General features: G+C 39.8%; 1 long non-coding RNA gene across 3 annotated transcripts in view; it reads right to left on the minus strand.

Annotated features, from left to right (window-relative positions):
• LOC138146942 (uncharacterized) overlaps positions 1–20,080 on the minus strand; it is a 47,488-nt gene that overhangs the window by 10,039 nt on the left and 17,369 nt on the right. For 2 of the 3 annotated variants that reach the window (XR_011164661.1, XR_011164660.1), the window contains exons 2-3: positions 2,505–2,540; positions 2,321–2,375 (exon numbers count right to left, since the gene is read on the minus strand). This is a non-coding gene — a long non-coding RNA (uncharacterized lncRNA). The remainder of the gene's footprint in view (positions 1–2,320; positions 2,376–2,504; positions 2,541–20,080) is intronic. The other variant, XR_011164659.1, reaches the window with a different exon arrangement.

Consider the following 20,080-nt stretch of genomic DNA (forward strand, 5'->3'; position numbering starts at 1 on the left):
AGAGAGAGAGAGAGAGAGAGAGAGAGAGAGAGAAGAGAGAAGGAAGAAAAGCAGAAGAGGAGAGAGAGAGAGGAAGGAAGGGGGGAGAGACAGGGGAGAGAGACAGAGTGAGAAGAGGAGAGAGGGAGATAGAGGGGGAGACAGAGGGGAAGGGAGAAGGGAGGAGAGAGAGGCAGGGATAGAAAGAGAGACACAGAGAGAAGGAAGAGAGGCAGAAGAGGAGAGAGAGGGAGACAGAGAGAGGAAGGGAAGGGGGGAAGAGAGGAAAAAAGAGACAGAGACAAAGAGGGAGCCAGAGGTAGAGACAGAAAGAGAAGAGGGGAGTGAGAGAGAAAAGGAGAGATAGGGAGAGAGAGGAAGGGAAAAGGGAGAGAGAGACAGAGAAGGAGTGAGGGGGGGAGAGACAGAAAGAGGAGAGTGAGAGAGAGGGACAGAGAGAGACATAGAAATAGAGCTGGCAGGGGCTGGGGGGAGAAGGAGAGAGGAAAGAAAAGACAGAGAAAACCTCCTTTAGGAATGCCTAGGCCCCAGGTGGAAGACTCCCTGGCTCCCCTTTTTAGTTACTTATATTTCTAGTCCTCCCTTTGTACACAGTCCCCACATACAGCCTGACCTATATTTATTTTCATGACTGTTGTATCCAACAAAACAATACGACAAGAATAAGAAGCAGAATGACATGATAGGAAATGGATTGGAATCACAAAGAACTAGGTTCAAGTCCAACTTCTTACACCCACTGACTGAGTGACCATAGGTAAGTCACTTAACCTCTCAGTGGCTTCAAGCAAGCTCTCTCAGAATAGGTTGCTATAGATGAATTGCCAATCTGTATCTGTGGAGAAAATCTCCATGCTGGGAATTTCTTGTACCAGTGAAATAATTGGTGTAGCTTTCCCATCGGGAAATACTACTGATTCTATTGATACTACTGTTACTTCTACTATTGCTGCTGCTGCTACTTCTACTACTACTACTACTACTACTACTACTACTACTACTACTACTACTACTACTACTACTACTACTACTACTACCACCACCTCTGCTACTGGAGAGTATTTATGCAATGCCTTATGGTTTGTAAAAAAGATTTGCCTACATAATTTCATTTGATCCCCATAATGACCCATATGAGGTGGTAGTTACAGCTGTTACGTCCACTTCCAGCTAAGCATTAGAGGTATCAATTACAAGTGTGCGTGAGCATACACACACATGCACCTACACATGTGTGCACGCACACACACATGATTTTCTGTTGCAATTGCCATCTGCAGAAACACTGGAATCAAAGAAGGGATACAAGATAGCTTAATACACCTACTCTTAGCCATGTAAAGAAAGAGACTTCACTCAGTTTGCTTAAATGTCAGTGACTACAGTTTGATGCATTTACTAGCTGAGCACGCTGGCTGTTATTTGTGGGCAGCAGAAGAGATGTTGTCCTGCCCCACCCTCCTGTGTGACCTGTTTGCACATAAGCAGACCCACTCACTTCCACCCCTGCCACGTCATGACCCAAATTATATCCAAGCTTTTACTGTGCCTGCTTTGAATTACAGGTGCATAATAAAACTTATGCGTAACTATGCATGAAAAAACTTTGTTTTGGAGAAACAAGGATATTGTCGAAGATGTTCTTGGGGTTATACAAGGGTGCCCAAATAGACTTTATAGAAGCAGCCTGATGTGGCAGATGGAGTCCTAGACTTGGAAGTAGGTAGAAAGACCTGAGTTCAAATCTTGCCTCCGAGACTTACTAGCTGTGCAACTATGGACAAGTTACTTAACCTCTCTGAGTCTTAAGCAGCTCTCTAAGGCTACAAAGAAAGAAGAAGGCTGTGTTTTAGAGCTTAGAGAGCTGTGATTCATAACTGCTAGGGGGAGTTCCCAACCTCACACCAATGAAATCACATGTCTTTGACCTATATTTCTTTACAAACAGCTACAGGTTGAGAGCCAGGCCCAGGCATTTGTGTTCTGTAGGCAAAGACTGGAGATTGTGCCTCCTGAGATCTTCCATGATATTACAAAATAAATAACCCAGTGTCTATTGTGCATGGAATTTTCTGGCACTAAAAATATGTAATTATAAAAAGTAATATTATGGTAATTGTAAAAATAATATTAAAAAGAATTCCTCATTGCAGTTTCCTTGAATGTGTCTCCCCTATTAAATTATAAGCTCCTTGAGGGCAGGGACCATCTCTTTGCTTCTTTTTGTATTTCCAGAGTGTAGCACGATGCCTACACATAGTAGGTGCTTAACAAATGTTTATTGATTGATTTACCTTGAGCAGCTGCCTGCTTTACTTACCCCTGGTCCTAGTCCTTGTTACATGTTTAGGGTAATCAGCAACACATCTTCCTTCCTGAAGTAAAAACAGAATTCTGTTAACCCAATTCATTTCTTTCCCTCCACCTTCCTCCCCCTCTGCCCCCGCATTGAAACACCTTTTAAGTTTGAGATTTTTCATCATTAAAACCAAAGTGATTCTCACCTTCATTCAGCCAAGGATGCATAACCGCTGGGACACCTGTTAGTTAATAAACATTTATTAACCACCTACTATGCATCAAGCACAGTGCTAAACTTTAGGGATATGAAGAAAGGCAATATCTTTGGACCCTAGGGAAGACTCCATTTGATCAGCAGGAACAGCTTCTAGGAGCAGAGGTTCTTTTATCATCTGGGAATTTAGTTATGGGACTCTGGAGCCCTTGCAAGAGGAGTAGCTACCCTCGGTGGGCCTATTTCTGCTAGGATGACTTCAAGTGATAGCACAGATAGAACTGTCCTTCAGTCTACCACTGATCAATAAATAGGAATTGGGCACAGCTTCTGTCCCAAGCATCTGCTAGGCACTCTAACATGTCTCTGTCTCTGTCCCTGTCCCTGTTCCTGTCCCTATCCCTATATCCCATCCCTATCCCATCTCTATCCCTATCTATACCTATATCAAATCTATATATCTATATCTATACCCACATATATACATACATATCTATATATCTATATCAGCTCCTATCATTTTCCTTGAAACAAGGCTTCAAGCAGCATAGCAAATATACCCACTGAGCTCTTTCTTGGTCCAATCTGGGGACTTTGCCTCCTGTTTTCTTACAGAAATGAAGATGCCAGCTCTTTAGCTAAATGTTGCCATCCGTTCCCCATGGCACCCTGCCATGGACCAACTAAATGTAATTGTGCCAGCAGCTTATTTTAGGGCCCATTAATGCCTCTTTTCTTTTCCAAACAAGGATCAGTGGATTGGCACACAAGTACCAGCAAATGAAGCTCGCACTAGAACCAACACCTTCAGACTCTAAGCATAGGTTCAGATCTTTCCACTATCCTATACTTCCTTTAAAAAAGAAAAGAAAAAAAGATGCTCCTAAACTAACCTAACCTAGTACTTATTTGATTCAGCTAATTGAGTCCTTTTCTGCTGTTCTGAAATGGAAAAGTAATAAAAATTTGAAAAATAAAAATAATTGCCTCCTTTCTTTTTTTGAGGAAAGTAGGGTTTAAATGACTTGCCCAGGATCACACAGCTAGCAAGTATCTGAGACTGCATTTGAACTCAGATCTTCCTGACTCCAGGGCTGGTTGTTCCATTCACTGTACCCTCTACCTGCCTCTCTATTCCCTCCTTTCTAAAGGATTACAGAGTCTGAGAAGTCATTCTCTCAAATAGATTCTGTCCAATTTTTAAATGTATCCTCATAAAAATAATGGACTAAAACCCCCCAAATCCCTAAAAATGATTTACCTTTTCAAAAATGAACAATAAGGAAGCCATTGAAGTAAAGGCGTGTTTATAGCATGTTTCTCAAAGATCTGAGTTCTTCCCAAGTCATCTTTACCTCTAAGACTTTGTCATAGGATACCCTACAATGCCTGCTAGAAGAAGAAGGGGATGAGGATTAAGCCTCTCTTTGCTTCTCTTCTGTTATTTTTAAAATTCAAAATACCTTTATTAAGTACCTACTACATGCAGAGCATCCAGGTGATATATACCAGGTGATATATACTGATATATACAAAATTTGAACCAGACAGTGTCTACCCTAACAGAGTTTAGAGGGGTGACATTTTTATCTATATCTCTACCTATGTATATATATATATATACGTATATGCTCATATGTATACATAATACATGCACATATATACACACATACCACCACCACCACCACCACCACCACCACACTGTTATTATAGGGCAGAGGGGTCAAACCCATGTCTGCAGGCTGCATGAGACCCATAATACCCCTGAGTGGAGTTTGAGGCAGATTAAAATGTTATTGGGGAAATATTTAACAAAATAAATTAAAGTTCAATAAAACATAGAGAATATTAATATGTGGTTTCCTAAGTCAACATGTGCCCATCAGGGATCCTCAAGTACAATATGGTGGCCTCCCCACCTCCTCCCCAACTGCTATTTGAGTCTGCCAGCACAGGTGTAGAGGTCCAGGGCACTGTGGGGCTGGGAGGCAGAAGAGTGAGCTCCTTAGCCTAGGGAAGCTTTCCCAACCACTGTGGGAAAACAAAGGGAGAAGCAGCTGAAGGTGTGTATTCTTCTTGGTGTATTTCAGGAAAGGGGATGATGTGCAGTGGTTTGGTGGAATGTGAAGATCGGTCTGTATGTGTATGTCAGCAAACATTTGGTAAAAGTCAAGGCATGGTGATAGCAGTAAGAGCAGTGGACTGCATGAAGAGAAGAGGTGGAAGGTGTAGGAATTTTGTGGCCAAAGTGGTGTTTAGTCCTGGGTCTCTCCCTTGTGTTGTCATTGTGATGTGGGCTTGAGGACATGGGGGTTGGAGCAGTGTTTGTGGTGTACTGCATCAGTGCTTACACATAGCAGGAACTAGAAATGGAGAAGTAGGTGATAATGAAAGTCATGGTCAGATCTGACCAGATCCTGCTCATAAATTTTAGAAGGTTTTGGAACTGGAAGACCTTTGTGACCATGGGTGAAATTAATCATTTAACCTTTTCTTGCCTGGTTAAAATGAGGGGTTTGCATGTTTCTAGAGGAGTATCTCTGGAAGATAGTGACAGAAATAATCCAGCAATCTTACTTTATCTTAATTAAATTTGGTCCATGAAACTGGCAATCTTTAAAATATGAATGCTATAACATTCAGTGTTTTCTTGCATGATGGAGTTTGGCACATGCTCAGACTACCCATTATGAAGAGCCTACTCCTTGGAGACAAGAGAATTGGGGGCATTCATGGGCATTCTGCTTCAGTCTACCATGTGGCTGGAAAATGCCATTGTCTATACATATAGTAGCTGGACCCCACTACTCTTGGACTGGGACAGTCTCTGCCTTTGGCTCAGCATTCATGTCTTTGAGTGGACTCATTCATTCACAGTAGGTCAAACAACACAGTAATGAGAACCACTCCTCCCCTAGGCCATGTGGCCCCAAGAAAAGGGTTAGGGTTTTATTGTCTTTCCTTTGTCCTTTTAATTTCTAGGTTCAGGGAGTCCCAGACTCAGGATCTTGAGCCTTGGAGGTGTCAGAACCTAGGATTCCAGACCAGATGTTGCTGCCAGCCCAGGAAGGTGTAGTGCCAAGGCAATATTCAAAGCACTGATGGCCACTGTAAATATGCTGGCATAGTGCTCAATTGCAAAATATAACAGACTCTCCATATATAAGACAGAAGCAAACATTTATTCAGACACCAGAAAATGGAATCCTAAAACCAATGAGCCAATTCCATCATAGTGGCGAAGAAGTTAATAAGCCATAACAGCACAGAGAGCCATAGCATGCTTTAGCCTTCCCACAAACCAACATTTACTCACAAGCCTAACTATCTCACTTGGGTGTGTTCTCTCCTCCCTCCAGTCTGACTCCTCTGACTCCCAGCTTCCTGTGGACTCTGCTCCACCCTTCAGCAAGCTCCTCCCATCAGAGGCTTCATGTGATTACATTCAGGCTATTAGAGGGCAGGGTATATCTTCAAAGCAGAGAAGGTCTTCAAATTCCCTTAGGTGTATTAAGGGGCAGGGAACATCTTCAAATTCCCATTACCATTACATTTGGCCCCAAGATCTTTCATGTACCTTACAGAGCAAAAATACATTAACATTACATTTCATTACATAGATTAATGAGAATTTAGGGGTAACTGGTGGGGTAACTGGTGTCAACAGAACTTTGCAACAACATAACAGGGATAATAGAAAATAAGCACATAAAACAATATCTTAGGGTGGAGGTTTGAGCACAAGCACTCCATCTTTCCCTCCTTGAACAAATGGGGCTCAAAATCTTGGGGCAAAGGGTGAAGATTTCTTCTCCATAGTTACTTCCAACTGAAATTGGATGTAGAGCTGTTCCTGCCCCAAGAGGTCCCATTCGAGAGGTCAGTTCTTTAGCTGGTACCCAGAGCTTTGTTGACACCAGGTCCAGGGGCAGCACATTACAGTCATGGACAGGGGGTGACATCTGGCTTAAGCAATCAGGCATCTGCAGGTGGAGGGTGCTAAGCCTGCAGGAAATAAATCTTTCAAACAAGTTTTAACAGACAAAAAGCCAAAAAGAAACAAATATAGGGTCAGTTGTGCTTCTGGAGTCCATGAACTCACTATCATAGCCTCATTCATGGTAGAATATATGAGTTAAAGGTAAGATTTGGTAATTACCTTCTCCTGGATAAACAAAAGTTACAGTATTATCTTTCCATTTGTGTTATAATCTCTGCAGTCTTTGGAATATCATCTGGCTTCTGCTTCACCCATAACTTTAGCTCCCAATTTTATTCTATCAGTAGAACCAAAACCCTTAAGTTCCTCTGATAGTTATTTCAGAAGGAGGGTCAGTTTTCACAAGGGGTATTGTTTCACAACAAATAATGATCACTTGAACTATTCTATCATTTTTACAAAACTGTGTGGGTTCTTCACCTAAATTTTGCAATGTCACCTTTGCAATCAATATCTCCTTGATAATTAGAATTGATTACTCCAGCCAATACATATATTCCTAGAGCTGCTAAATATGATCTAGGTAACATCCGCCCCCAAATCATTTTTAGGGATTCTCATAGAGTTTCAGTAGAGATGTTTATTATTTCTTTCCTATCCAACCAAAAGTCCCCTAAGCAATGTAAACCATATCCTACTGAACCAAGTATTCCTGAATACAGTGCTGGGACATCTTGCCTCATAGTCCAGTACCCATCATTTGGGATCTTATGTGTCTGTTGTTTTCTAGTTTGCAGATTTGGGGTCATCTTTCTGGAGGTGTACTGTCTCCCAGTGATCTATAATTCAAATTATGTAAAGCAGTGGATAAATTATCTTTCCAATGTTGATATGAATTACTAGAGCTTAACTTCCTTAACTGTTCTTTCAATAATCCATTCATTCTTTCAATTAACCCAGATGCTTGTGGATAATATGGAATACGATATATCCATTCAATATTGTTTAAAATCTTCATTTCATTGTCTTTGAAATGTGACCCAGTGTCACTTTGAATCTGCATTGGGCTTCCATAATACAGACTTATGAGATTTAGAGTTTTACAGGTGTTTTTCTGGGTTGCATTCTTTTTTTAATTTTTTTAATTTTTTTTTTTTAGCAATCGGGGTTAAGTAACTTGCTCAAGGTTACATGGCCAGTTATTTCTGGGTGTGGTGCTGAGTGTCTGAGCCCGGGATTCGATCTCCAGGTCATCCCAACACTGGAGCTGGTGCTCTTACTCGCTGAGCCACCTGGCTGCCCCTAAGCAATTGGGGTTAAGTAACTTGCTCAAGGTTACATGGCCAGGTGTTTCTGGGTGGGTGCTAAGTGTCTGAGCCCGGGATTCAATCTCCAGGTCAATCCTGACACTGGAGCCGGTGCTCTTACTCGCTGTGCTACCTGGCCGCCCCGCTGGGTTGCATTCTTATAAGGACAAGCCACTAGTACAACTGAATACATGTCAACACATGAACATATACATTTGCATACTTTTTTGTGATACAGGACCAATATAATCTATTTGCCATATTTTGGCTAGGAATTTTCCCCTTGCTATCTCCCCAGTTACTACCCAAGGAACAGTTCATTCCTTTTCCAATTGACATATATGACATTCTTCTGCTATCTGTTTTAACAATGAATAAGAGATACTAATGACTCAGTCTTGTGCCCACCAGTATGTGCCCTGGACCCCTAAATGGCCGGTCATTTGATGGGCCCATTTTGCTAGTACTGGATCATTAGTTGGTATCAGAGTAGGGACAATATATTCAGTAGCAATCTTTGCTAGTCAGTCAGCATGTGCACTGTACTCCTTTTCTGGTGTGGTGAGAGCCACATGAGCATCTACATGAAAAACTGACAAATTATTGACCAAAGACATGTCCCATATATCTTCCCATAATTCTTTGCCCCAGATTTGTTTACCATGAATTTCCCAATTTTGATTTTTCCACATGGGCATCCATGTTGCTAATCCATTAGCTACCGCCCATGAATCAGTAAATACATGACACTGTCCTCCTTGTTCTGTTTTGATGGCCTGGTGTACTGCCATAAGTTCAGCATATTGACTACTTCCACCTATCCTAGCACTTTCCAAAGTCTGCCTAGTACATGGGTTATAGGCCACTGCTTTCTAATGTCTTTTATGGCCCAAATATTTTGCTGTCCCATCAGTAAGCCATGCATGTTTCTTCTTTTCTTCAGTTAATCCATCATATCTATCATTCCATTTTACCAAGGACTATAGCAACTGTTGCTTTGGTTCAGGGGATGTATCATTTTCCTCAGTATTGATGTTAGCTATAGATAGATTCATGTAGAGCAGAAACTCCTCTTTTGCCAATTTTAGCTCTATTTTGAGTAAACCACTTCTATTTAACTATGCTGGTCTCTTGGGTGTGTCCAGTTCTGTGAGAAGCTGGGGTACTCATTACCCAAGTCATAATCGGGATTTCAGGTCTTAATATCATTTCATGGCCCAGAGTCAATTGTTCAGTCTCTATCAAAGCCCAATATGCAGCTAATAACTGCTTCAAAAGATGTATATTGAACTTCAGATGAAGGAAGTTTCCTAGACCAAAATCCTAAAGGTACATTTCTGCTTTGTTGTTTTTGCCATAAACTCCAGTTTGCATATTCATCCTGTACAGTCACTTGTAATTCCACCAGGCCATTTTGCATAGGCCATAAATCTAAGGCCAATTGTATAGAAGCCTTGGCTTCTTCAAAAGCTTTACTCTGCTCAAGTCCCCAATCAAATTCATGTTTCTTCCAAGTAGCTTTATGTAAATGTTTCAAAATCTGTCCCAGGTGCAGGAAGTGATGTTGCCAATATCCAAATAATCCTATAAACTTTTGGGTCTCCTCCTTTTTGGTGGGGGTTGGAAAATCCTGAATCTTTTGTCAGGCATGCAGAAGAATCTCTCACAGTCCCTTATTCCATTGCATACCCCCAAATTTTACACTTTGGGCTGGTACTTGAATCTTTGCAGGGTTAATTTCCCATCCTTTGCTTTTAATATGCTCAGTTAAAAGCACCAAACGCTTCTCCACTTCTTTTATATTTTTCCCTGTATTAAGATATCATCAATATAGTGGGTAAGCTATACACCAGGTAGCTTTAATTCATCCAAATGTTCAGCCACAATCCTATGACAAATAGTGGGGCTATGCAGATATCCTTGTAGCAAATGGGTGAAAGTCTGTCTGCCAAGTGAAAGCAAACTGGTCCCATTGTTTAGAGTCTATTGGGATGGTAAAGAAAGCACTGGCTAAATCAGTAGCTGTGTACCAAGTCCCATCATATTTCTGGATCCTTTCTATTAAGGTGATGGTGTCTGGAATAGCAGGATACAAGGGAGGAGTCACCTTATTCAATTGTCTATAATCCAGTCATTCTTCATGTCCTATCTGATTTTCCTATTGGCCAGACAGGATTATTCCATCGTGTGGTTGTAGGGACTAATACTCCTGCTTCATGTTCCTTTATAGTAGTGGCAATTTCATCTTGCCCACCTGGCACATGATGCTGTTTTAAAGTAATTACTTCAGAAGGTTCAGGTAAAGTGATTGGGTCCATTTTTATTTTTACCACTAAAACTGTATCAATTCCTATCTTCCTTACTGCAAATTGGTATTTTTCTTCAGGTAAATTCAGGGCCATATCTCTCAATATATCTATTCCAATGATGTATTCACGAATGGGTACAATAACCATAGTATATTCTTTCTTAGGTAATTGTCCAATTTTCATCATTAGTTTGACTTGTTTGGCTGATATTTCAGACCCTTCCAGTCCTGTGATGGTAGTAGGAGTTCCATGCTTGAACTTATCAGGGTTCCCATAAATAAGGGCAGCCTCCTCTCCAGTAGCTATCAATGCCCTGGTTACAGTAGTTGATCCATTTTTTCAATATATATAGTCACATTGATATGGGGTCTGTAATCTCATCTGTGTATTTCTTTAATCTGAGCTGGGACTTGGCCAATTTCCTATTCTCCCTGAAGGTGTGACAAACTCGGATACAATGGTTCGGGAGCATCTGTAGGGGCAGTTCTCACTTGCCTATTCCATCTAATATTAAGCCCCTTTTCTCCATACATTTTATGTAGTTCATTAGTTGGAATGCCATCAATATTTCCAAAATCAACCCCTGCTCTTAATAGAGCAGTAAACAGTTCTTTTCTTGTCAATCTATTCTGACTTTGAATCTGCTGGCCATTTACTCTTCTCTCTCAAGGAAATTTATCTTTTCCACATTCTCCCAAGTGACTTAGCTGTGAAATCTTACAAGTACCTCCAAAAGAGGGTGCCCTATTTCACCAATTAGTAGAGTCAGAAGTAGGTGCTTATAAGCAGGAGGAGCCATCTTCACTATGATATTTCTATGAGAAACTGGTAAGGGGATATCATGATACACATCTGCATCTCCAACTATGATAGCAGTTTTCATTACTTCCCCAGCAGATAGAACTTCTTCCTACTCAAAGCCTAAATTCTTTCATGGCTCCCTCTTGTCTCTAGGATAAAATGTAAATTCCTCTTGTCCTTGAAAATCTGGCTCAATAGTTCTTTGGGATTGTCTTGGATCATTGTATTGCTGGGAATAGCTAAGTTGTTGAGTTCTTCATTGCACAATATTGCTGTTACTGTGTATAACGTTCTCTTGGTTCTGCTCACTTCACTTTGCATCAGTTTATATAAGTCTTTCCAGGTTTTTGTGAAATCATTCTACTTATTATTTCTTATAGCCTAACTTATGTTTCTAGACTGATTTTACAATTACCCCTACTATCTGCATTGGAGAGGCAGCTAAATGGCTCAGAGACAGAGCCCTGGGCCTGGAGTCAAAAAGACCTGAGTTCAAACCTCCCTCAGCCACTTACTAACTTTGCTTCTGTTTGCCTCAGTTTCCTTATCTGTAAAATGAGCCAGAGAAGGAAATGGCAAACCACTCCAGTATCTTTGCCAAGAAAATTCTATGGATAATATGGTCCATGGGGTCACAAAGAGTTGGATATTATTGAACAACAGCAGTATCCCTTTAAAGTTAAGGCCAAATTGGTCTGCTTGCTGTTCCCAGCTATGACATTCTGTCCACTCTTTTGAACTTCCCACTATGTTCCTATTCCTAGACTTAAGTGCTTTTCCAGTTCTAAGTTCATTTACAGAAATGAGATGTACTGGACAGGTCCTGAATTCATTACATGATAAGATTTTAAGTAACCAACCCCATCCTCTTACCATCTTATCATTTGATAACTCATTCACATTTTCTTTATCCTCTCCTTTCCCCCTACTTGGAAATAGCTTCCACTGACAGTTTTCTAAAATAATCTTGTTATGGGTTTATAATAAAAAAAATTTAAACCATACAGCAATAATCCAGACAATTTCCACCAACAATAAGGGAAGGGTCCATTCTCTACAATCATTGATAAGGAGTTCTGGGTAAGCCACTTCCTACACATAAGGATAAATATAGTTTTAACATTTGGTGCCTGCTGCAGACATCACCTGCCTGTCCTTGTGCTGAGAGACTTAAGGAAGTGGCTTGTCAACCCACGTTCTAACAAGAAAATGCCTGTCACGAGGTAACCTTTTGCTCATACAAACATAGGCAAAAGCCCCTCCCCTAATCCCCAGGGAGATTTCAAATCAAGCATTCTCACTTCTCATGTGAAAACAGAGATGATTTTTCCTCATGCATTTTCATTTCTCATGCATTTTAATTCCTCAATTTAATATCCAGGTAATTTTTACACCTAGTTGCCTAACTGAGGCAAGTTCTCCTATCTCACTAAATTGTGCAATTTCTCTCCTGAGAGTGGTCCTATTCTACTCAAATCTAGATATGGAGGGGGGATGAGCAAGCCACTGACCAAGATTCTAATACTGTAAGGGTCTCTAAAGCATTGCACCAATGCTCTAGTGAGGAGGTCAGTCTGGTGATGCATTAATTATCTTGATAATAGGTCTGGTCATATCATTCCTCTGCTAAAGAAGCTTCAATGTCTCTCTCTTGCCCTTAGGATAAACTATAAACTGCTATGTTTGGCATTTTTGTTGTTGTTGAGTCGTTTTTCAGTCATGTCCTATTTGTTGTGACCCCATTTGGGGTTTTTGTGGTGAAGATACTGGAGTGGTTTGGCATTTCCTTCCCCAATTCATTTTACAGATGAGGAAACTGCGGCAAACAGGGTTAAGTGACTTGCCCATGGTCACACAGCTAGTAAGTGTCTGAGGCAGGATTTGTGTTCAGGTCTTCATGACCCCAGACCAGGTGCTCTAAGGTATAGAATATTGAGTTATAGAGTAGGTAGACTCCAGACCAGGCAGTCACATAGCTGCCCCTCCTGACACATAGTAGTCACTTAATTAATGTTTGTTGAATGGAAAAAAGTTGAATCTTGGAATTGACTACCTTTGTGACACTAATTTAACCTTTCTTCATCTTGACTCAGGCTCTCATCTCTTGCTTCTGTTTTTGCCCAGGCTGTCCCACATGCTTCTTTACATTAGAATCCTTAACTTTCTTCAAGACTCACCTCAGGTGCCATATTGACTGAGGCATTTTCTAGGACCTTTTGGTCTCTAATGGAAGCACTATAGTGGAATGGATGTATCACTCGCCTGGGAGTCAGAAAGACCTGGGTTCACATCTTACCTTGGAGACTTAGTAAGCTGTGTAGCCCTACACAAGTCATTTAACTTCCCTGTACCTCAATTCCCTCATCCATAAGATGAAGAGGTTGCTCCCTCTAAGTTCCCTTTCAGTTCTAAATCTATGAATCTTCTCCTATTATCTTCCATTAGATTGTAAGCTCCTTGAGGGCAGGGGCTGTCTTTTGCTTCTTTTTGTACCCTTAGTACAATGTCTGACATATAATAAATGCATAACAAATGTTTATTGATTGATCTGTAGAATTTACATGCCATCAATATAAATGTTGTGCCCACAGCTCCCAGCATGTAAAGTCCTTGAGGTCAGGGACTGATTCTCTTCTTATCTTTCTATTCCCCACACCTAGCATAGTTCTTTGATGCTTAGTAAATGCTTTCTGAATTGAATTGAATGGGATTTATGAAATAAGGTATCTCTAAGGTTCCCACTAATAATAAGACCCTACGATTCTCTGACTAAACCATCCTGCCTTTTTACAGGGATTTCCTTCAAAGTTCCTTCACAAACTGATCATTTTCAACCACTGTCTTAGACTGCACTATTTAATTCAGATCAACAAATGTTTCAGACCTTACACTTAGGGAGACCTAAGAATAACATTGGTCATAACAGGCCTCGGTCAATTGCTGTCCAAAGCTAGGGATGTTATACACACATGAATTAAGAGAGAAGAGATGCCTGCAAGATTCTCTTCTCTTTTTCTCAATCCCAGAACATATCTAAGTGACTAAGAGGCATTTGGAGTAAGGAGGAACCCTCTGGAACTGAGTCAGGCAGTGGGCATCTCCTTCCCAAAGAACGTCACCTCTAGATGTACTGTTCGGAGAGAGGGTGTCAGAGCCCTCTGGTTCAGGTACTTTTCTCAGATAACAGGGACACCTCAGTAAGAAGGTATCAAGTATACAGCACAGAGCAGACCCTGAGAAACTCACTGGTTTATTCCCTAGTGATCCCATGTACTGACTCTGCTCCAACTTCTCCCTAAACCCTATACAGAAAAAGACTAGTGATGAAAACCCAGAAGGAAGCAAAAAACAAGCAAGAGGTTGTTTTGAAAACAATGTGTATTATTTATCATATAGGTTTTCTTGAAATAGAAATTTATTGCTGTTCCCCCCCCCCTTTTCTTGTCTTGTATTTAAGTTTAAAATGAATAAAAAATTTTAAAAAGACTAGTGAAACTCCTTCCCTCAAGGGAACTGACACGAGGTTCAGCCCCTGTGTGTGTGAGCAAGTCAAGGCCACCCTCATCCCCTTCTCTTTCATCAGGTCCTCTCCCTTCAGCACCATTTCTTCGGGAACTTTCTTGCTTTTCCTTTTCCACACCTCAGGAGTTCTCTACATTTTTTTTGCTGTCCTCATTTCCTTTGCTGTAGGCTCTGAGGAAGAAGAGGCCCTTGTCCTGGACACTAAAAAGCTCTTTACAGAGAGGCAGCTAAGTGCTGCATTCGATGAAGTGTTAGATATGGAATTAGGAATACCTGAGCTCAAATCTAGCCTTAGATAATTTCTAGCTGTGTGACTCTGGGCAAGTCACTTAACCTCTGTCTAACTCAGTTTCCTCAATTGTGAAATGGGGATAATAATAGTATCTACCTTGCATGATTATTGGGAGGGTCATATGAGATAATTATTGTATATTTAGCATAGTGACTGACACACATAGGCACTTAATAAATGCTTTTCCACTTCCCTTCATTTTGCTGGTGCATTTTCTCCTCTATCTCATTTTCAGTCTCTCCCCATATACTTACTGGCTCCTTTCTCACACTCAATACACATTCCTAGGGAGACCTCATCTTAAAGGCAGCTTCTTCATCCTTTAAACAACAACAACAACAACTTTCCATCCTATAATTCCATTAAACCATTGTTTAACCTTTAGACCTACTGTTTTTTAACAGTCCAGCTCCTGTCTATACTCACTATGCCCAAGGTGGTCTGTTTCCATTGGTTGTACCTTATTTTGACTGCCATGACCCACTTCAAGCATCAAGGTGCTAGTGAAATATGAATCTCTCTTTGTGAAAATGAGGCTAAGTAATGAATCAAAGAAGTATTATTATTGTTTTTGCTGTTGTTATAGTTACTGATTGTATGCCCAAACTACAAGCACAAATTCTGTTTGGGGAGACGACTTTCCAAAGTAACAGACCCTTTAATATTTCATTATTAATATTACTTATATTAAATGTGGTTAATTATATAATGTATAATATAATAATATAATTAATTAATATAAAATAATATAATAAAATACAATTAATAATATAATCAATATAATATAATTAATAATAAATAATATGTTAATATAATTATAATATAAAAATAATGTAATTAATTATATTAATTATTTATAATTCTTTTTTTGTTTCAAAGTTGATGTAATAATTTTCTTTGAAGCATCATTGTTATAGCCTTGTAAGTTTACTTGCTGAAAACATACTTTTTTTTCTTTTCTTCTAACTTTTGCAAGTTTTTCTGTTCCCTGCCCAGGATCACGGTAGTTTCTTTCAAGGTCACCCTTAGGATATTGATTAGTATTTGAGTTGAGGACTTTGCCTATCCTGGGATAACCACCCCTTCCCAATGTCACTGATTTCTCCTTATACTGAAATCATCCTTAGGTTAATTGTGAGAAATAGTTCGTTATCAGAGACGAATGATGAGTGTGGAAAGGACCGTGCATTGGATTAGACCTTTGTGCTTGGGCCAATTAACACTCAAAACAGATTATACACAAGTTTCAACTTGTGCCACCTGGCCAGCTAGTACTCACAAACCTTCAAGAATGTTTGAGGAACAAGGTGCCTCGTGCTAAGAACTGATGTCAGAAGTGAGGCTTTTTTACTAAATAAGTAGGTCTCCGATTTTCACCAAAGACCTCTCACAGGTATGGGTACTTGTGTTGGTATGGAGAAGGATGGTAGAAGACTGGAAGAAACTTATAGACCCCAAGATCTGAAAAGTTAAAACAATAATACTTGCAAGCAAACTTGAGATCTAAGCAAAGAATAAATTCCTAAAGAGCCCAAGACCTTATCTGGATACTCAAGGTAACTATGAGTATCATTTGTCCTGTAAGTTTTTAATGTCTACCTAAGGTCCATCTGGCTGTGATTCATTTCTGTAATAGCATATATCCTTCAATAAATCTAACTGAAATAAATAAAAATAAATATGGGGAGAGACTGAAAATGAGATAGAGGAGAAATTAGTATCAAATGCACCAGCAAAATGAAGGGAAGCAGAAAAGCATGTGTTAGATGTGCTGAATTTTGTTTTCACTTTTTAAGGGGTTGTCAGGGTAACATTTATTGCATTAACTGCTAAATGTTGGGAGATGGGAAGGAAAGCCTGGTCACCTCTCCAATTCTTGGAATTAGCTCCATGAACCTAAAAAACAATGCCTCTACTTCTGTACCAACCACCCATTCACTTCTCAGTTCCTTACAACTTGGCTTCTGATGCCAGCACCCTACCAGAACTGTTCTCCCAAAGGTTACCAACAAATGCCTATCTGCTAAATCCAGTGACTTTTTCTTAGTCATCTTGGATACCTATGCTGCTTCCTCCCTTCCACTGTCAGCCCCACTTCCTTCTGGGATGAAGATGACACCCAGATCTATATATCCAGCCCTAATCTCTCTCCTGAGCTTTAGTGCTCTATTTTCAATTCTTTTCTGTCCCTCTGAACCTGAAGTTTCCATCAGTATCTCACTCTCCACATTTCCATACTAGAATTGTCAAAGGTTTCCTGTTTCTCTTGAGGTAACCACCACCACCACCCTCATCACCCAGGTTAGCAACTTTAGCATCGTCCTTGACCCTCCCCTTTCCTTTACTGTGCTCCCCCTCCCCCAATATCCAATCAGTCCCCGAATCTTGTTAATTCTGTCTCTACAATATCTCTTGTATCCACTCCCTTTTCTGTATACACACAGTCTAGCTCAGGTTCTTATCATCTCTTACTTGGACTATTGCAGTGACATCCTAATGTGTCTCTTTGCTTCCAGTCTTTTCTGTATCTATCCCATCTTTTGCACAGCTACCAAGTTAAAATGCATAAAACACAGGTCTGATCTTGTTCAGAATTTTTCTGTGACTCTCTATTACCCCTAGCATAAAATGCAAACTTCTAGCCTGGTGTTTAAGGCCATCTTTCATCTGTTTTTGCTCTTTCTAGTCTTATTTCAGATGACTCCCCTCCACCACATGCTCTTTGTTCCAGCCAAATGGATGACTAACTTTCTCTTGACTCAAGATTCCATCTTTTGCCTCTATACATTTGCACAGTCTAAATGCACTTCTTCCTAACCTCCACCTCTCATAATCCTTACCTTCTTTTAACTCAGATACATTTTCTTCTGTGAAGCCTGCCCTGAAACTCTCAGTTGCTACAAATTTCCACGTAGTTATTTATCTGGATATTTGTGGCATCTCCTAGTAGAATGTAAGTTGTTTTTGGGCAAAGTCTTTTGGTTTTCTCTTTGCTTCCTTTGGTTCACTAGCACAATGTATTGTACATAATAGGTCCTTAATAAATGTTTGCTGAATTAAGTTAAATGGACCCCCAGAGAATCAAAAATCATGCATTCATTCTTTGGTAGGAACCAGGGCTTCTTGATATCACCATGACCATCTCAAATTCCTGAATCAAAGCCTACTCCCCAGGCTCTTTTGAACCCAGATTTCACTCCTATGTATTTGGCCTTGGCAGAATGATGGTCAGTTATTCAGTTCAACAAACAATTTAACAAGCATAAAACATGTTTTATATACTATGCTAGGTATCAAGGATACAAATATGAAAAACAATACAATCCCTTAAAGAAAAAAATAAGAAATGTACAGGATATGGGGGGGGGGCCTAGGTGGCTCAGTGAATAAAACATCGGCCTTGGAATCAGGAGGACCTGAGTTCAAATCTGGCCTCAGACACTTAACACATACCCCCCCCCCAAAATCTAGCCATGTGACCTTGGACAAGTCACTTAACCCCAACTGCCCTGCCTTCCCCCTCCAAAAAATAGAAATATACAAGATAACTTTATTCTATGTTTAAAAGGTACAGCAAGTTATACATAATAGATTTGTAGTTTCATGTGCAATTATCTTTTTATTATACCATATTATGGAAATGCTTTTCTTATTCAATAAATTTTAAAAAAGGAATTTATAGTCTAGTGAAGATGGGGAAAGATGAGACATGTGCACAAATAACTACAGCACGCATTAAAAAATGATTAAATGAATAGGAAAAGTCAAACAGTAGACAGAAAGATTCAAGAGTGGGAATGACTTCCAGTTTGGGCAGAGGGATCATAGAGAGTTCCATTGAGGGAGTGACAATTGAAGTGAAGAAAGGAAAGGATTTCATTATCTAAAGATAAGGGTCATGGGGTGTCTTGTCTAGGTATGGATGCACAAGGGCATGTACAGGATACGATGAGATTATACTAGTCTGGTTTGAAAGGAAGAGGGTGTAAAAGGTGATGTAGAGTAAAACAAGGCTGGAAAGAGAAATTAAAGTCAAACTGGGTGTGGGGGGGGTGGCAGGGTTCTTGGATCCCAAGGGAAGAATTTCTATTCAATTTGAGAATAATGGAATTAAAAAAAAAAAAGCTAATGGGAAGTCATTGAAAATTTTTGTGAAGAAAAATTATGTGACCAGGCTTATATTAGTTTCAAATCACTGGCTGCCTTTTGCTACTGTAGCCTACACTAAACATCCTATGTTTCCTCCTGTCCTCTGTGAGGCAGAATTCTGGTAGGTGTCCTTGCCCAGTGACAGTACCTGTGTCCCTCTTCTTCCCTTTTTGGTGTCGCCCTGAGATGCAATTTCCCCACGTCCCTGCCTGCTGTTGACTGAAGAGAGCAGTCTTCAAAATAATGAACTCATTGGAAAAGAGAGAGAGGCCACTTTCTGAAGATGGATTTTTTCATAAAGTTTAATGTACAGAGTATTTGTTGGCCAATAAATAGTGTTTGCAAAAATTCCACTGAGGTATTTTTGATCAATTTCTATCATTGTAGCCCTCTCCTCTCCTCTCCACTGTAGTAATTCTGACATTAACAAGTCAGAGGGGACAGAAATCTGAAGGCCTGGATTTTCACTCTTTCTCATGTCCTCCTTCTGTTAAATGGGGATTAATAGTATCATCCTATTCCAAGGCAGCTGGCATGAGGATCAGCTAAGTTCCACTGGGCCATTGGCAATGGAACTGGAAGATTTTGAATGGAGACCTGGCTGTGATCTTGAGTGAGGGCAGCAACATTTATTTTAAAAATTTTTATTGGTACCTTTTGTGATTTTAAAATATATTTTATTGAATTTTTTTACATTGCCTACATTTACTTCTATATCCCTCTCCCCCAAGAGCCATCTAATACAACTAATAATTATTTAAAGGAAATTTAGCAAAACCTATCAAACATTAAAAAAGAATCCTTATATAATACAATACCTGTTGACCTCTTACCCCTGCAAAGCAAGGAGAAGGAAAAAGTAGGGGGATATATCTTCTCTTAACTCTTCTCTGGGGCTAGACCTGTTATTTGTAATTTTGAAACATTCATTTTCTTTTTAAAAATACATTTAATAGGCAACTTTTGTTTTTATATTACCTAATTTTTCCTCTGTATCCTTCTTCCCTCTCCCAAAAAGCCATCTCTTAAATATTTTTTAAAAGAGAAGAGAAAAATTCAGCAATACTGATCACTTTCATTACAATCTAACAGCATATACCATGTTCTGTACCCATGACTCCCCTACCTCTGCAAAGGAATGAAGAAGGGGTTTCTTCTTCTTCCCCCTTTTTACAAATAAATAATAAAATTAAAAAATATATCATATAGCATTCCTCCCTTTCCTCACATACATTCAGGTAAGGT

The sequence above is a fragment of the Petaurus breviceps genome, unplaced genomic scaffold (assembly GCF_028583685.1).
Source record: "Petaurus breviceps papuanus isolate PSGF00001 unplaced genomic scaffold, PetGlider_PUasm1.0 90775, whole genome shotgun sequence".
Lineage (NCBI taxonomy): Eukaryota > Metazoa > Chordata > Mammalia > Diprotodontia > Petauridae > Petaurus > Petaurus breviceps.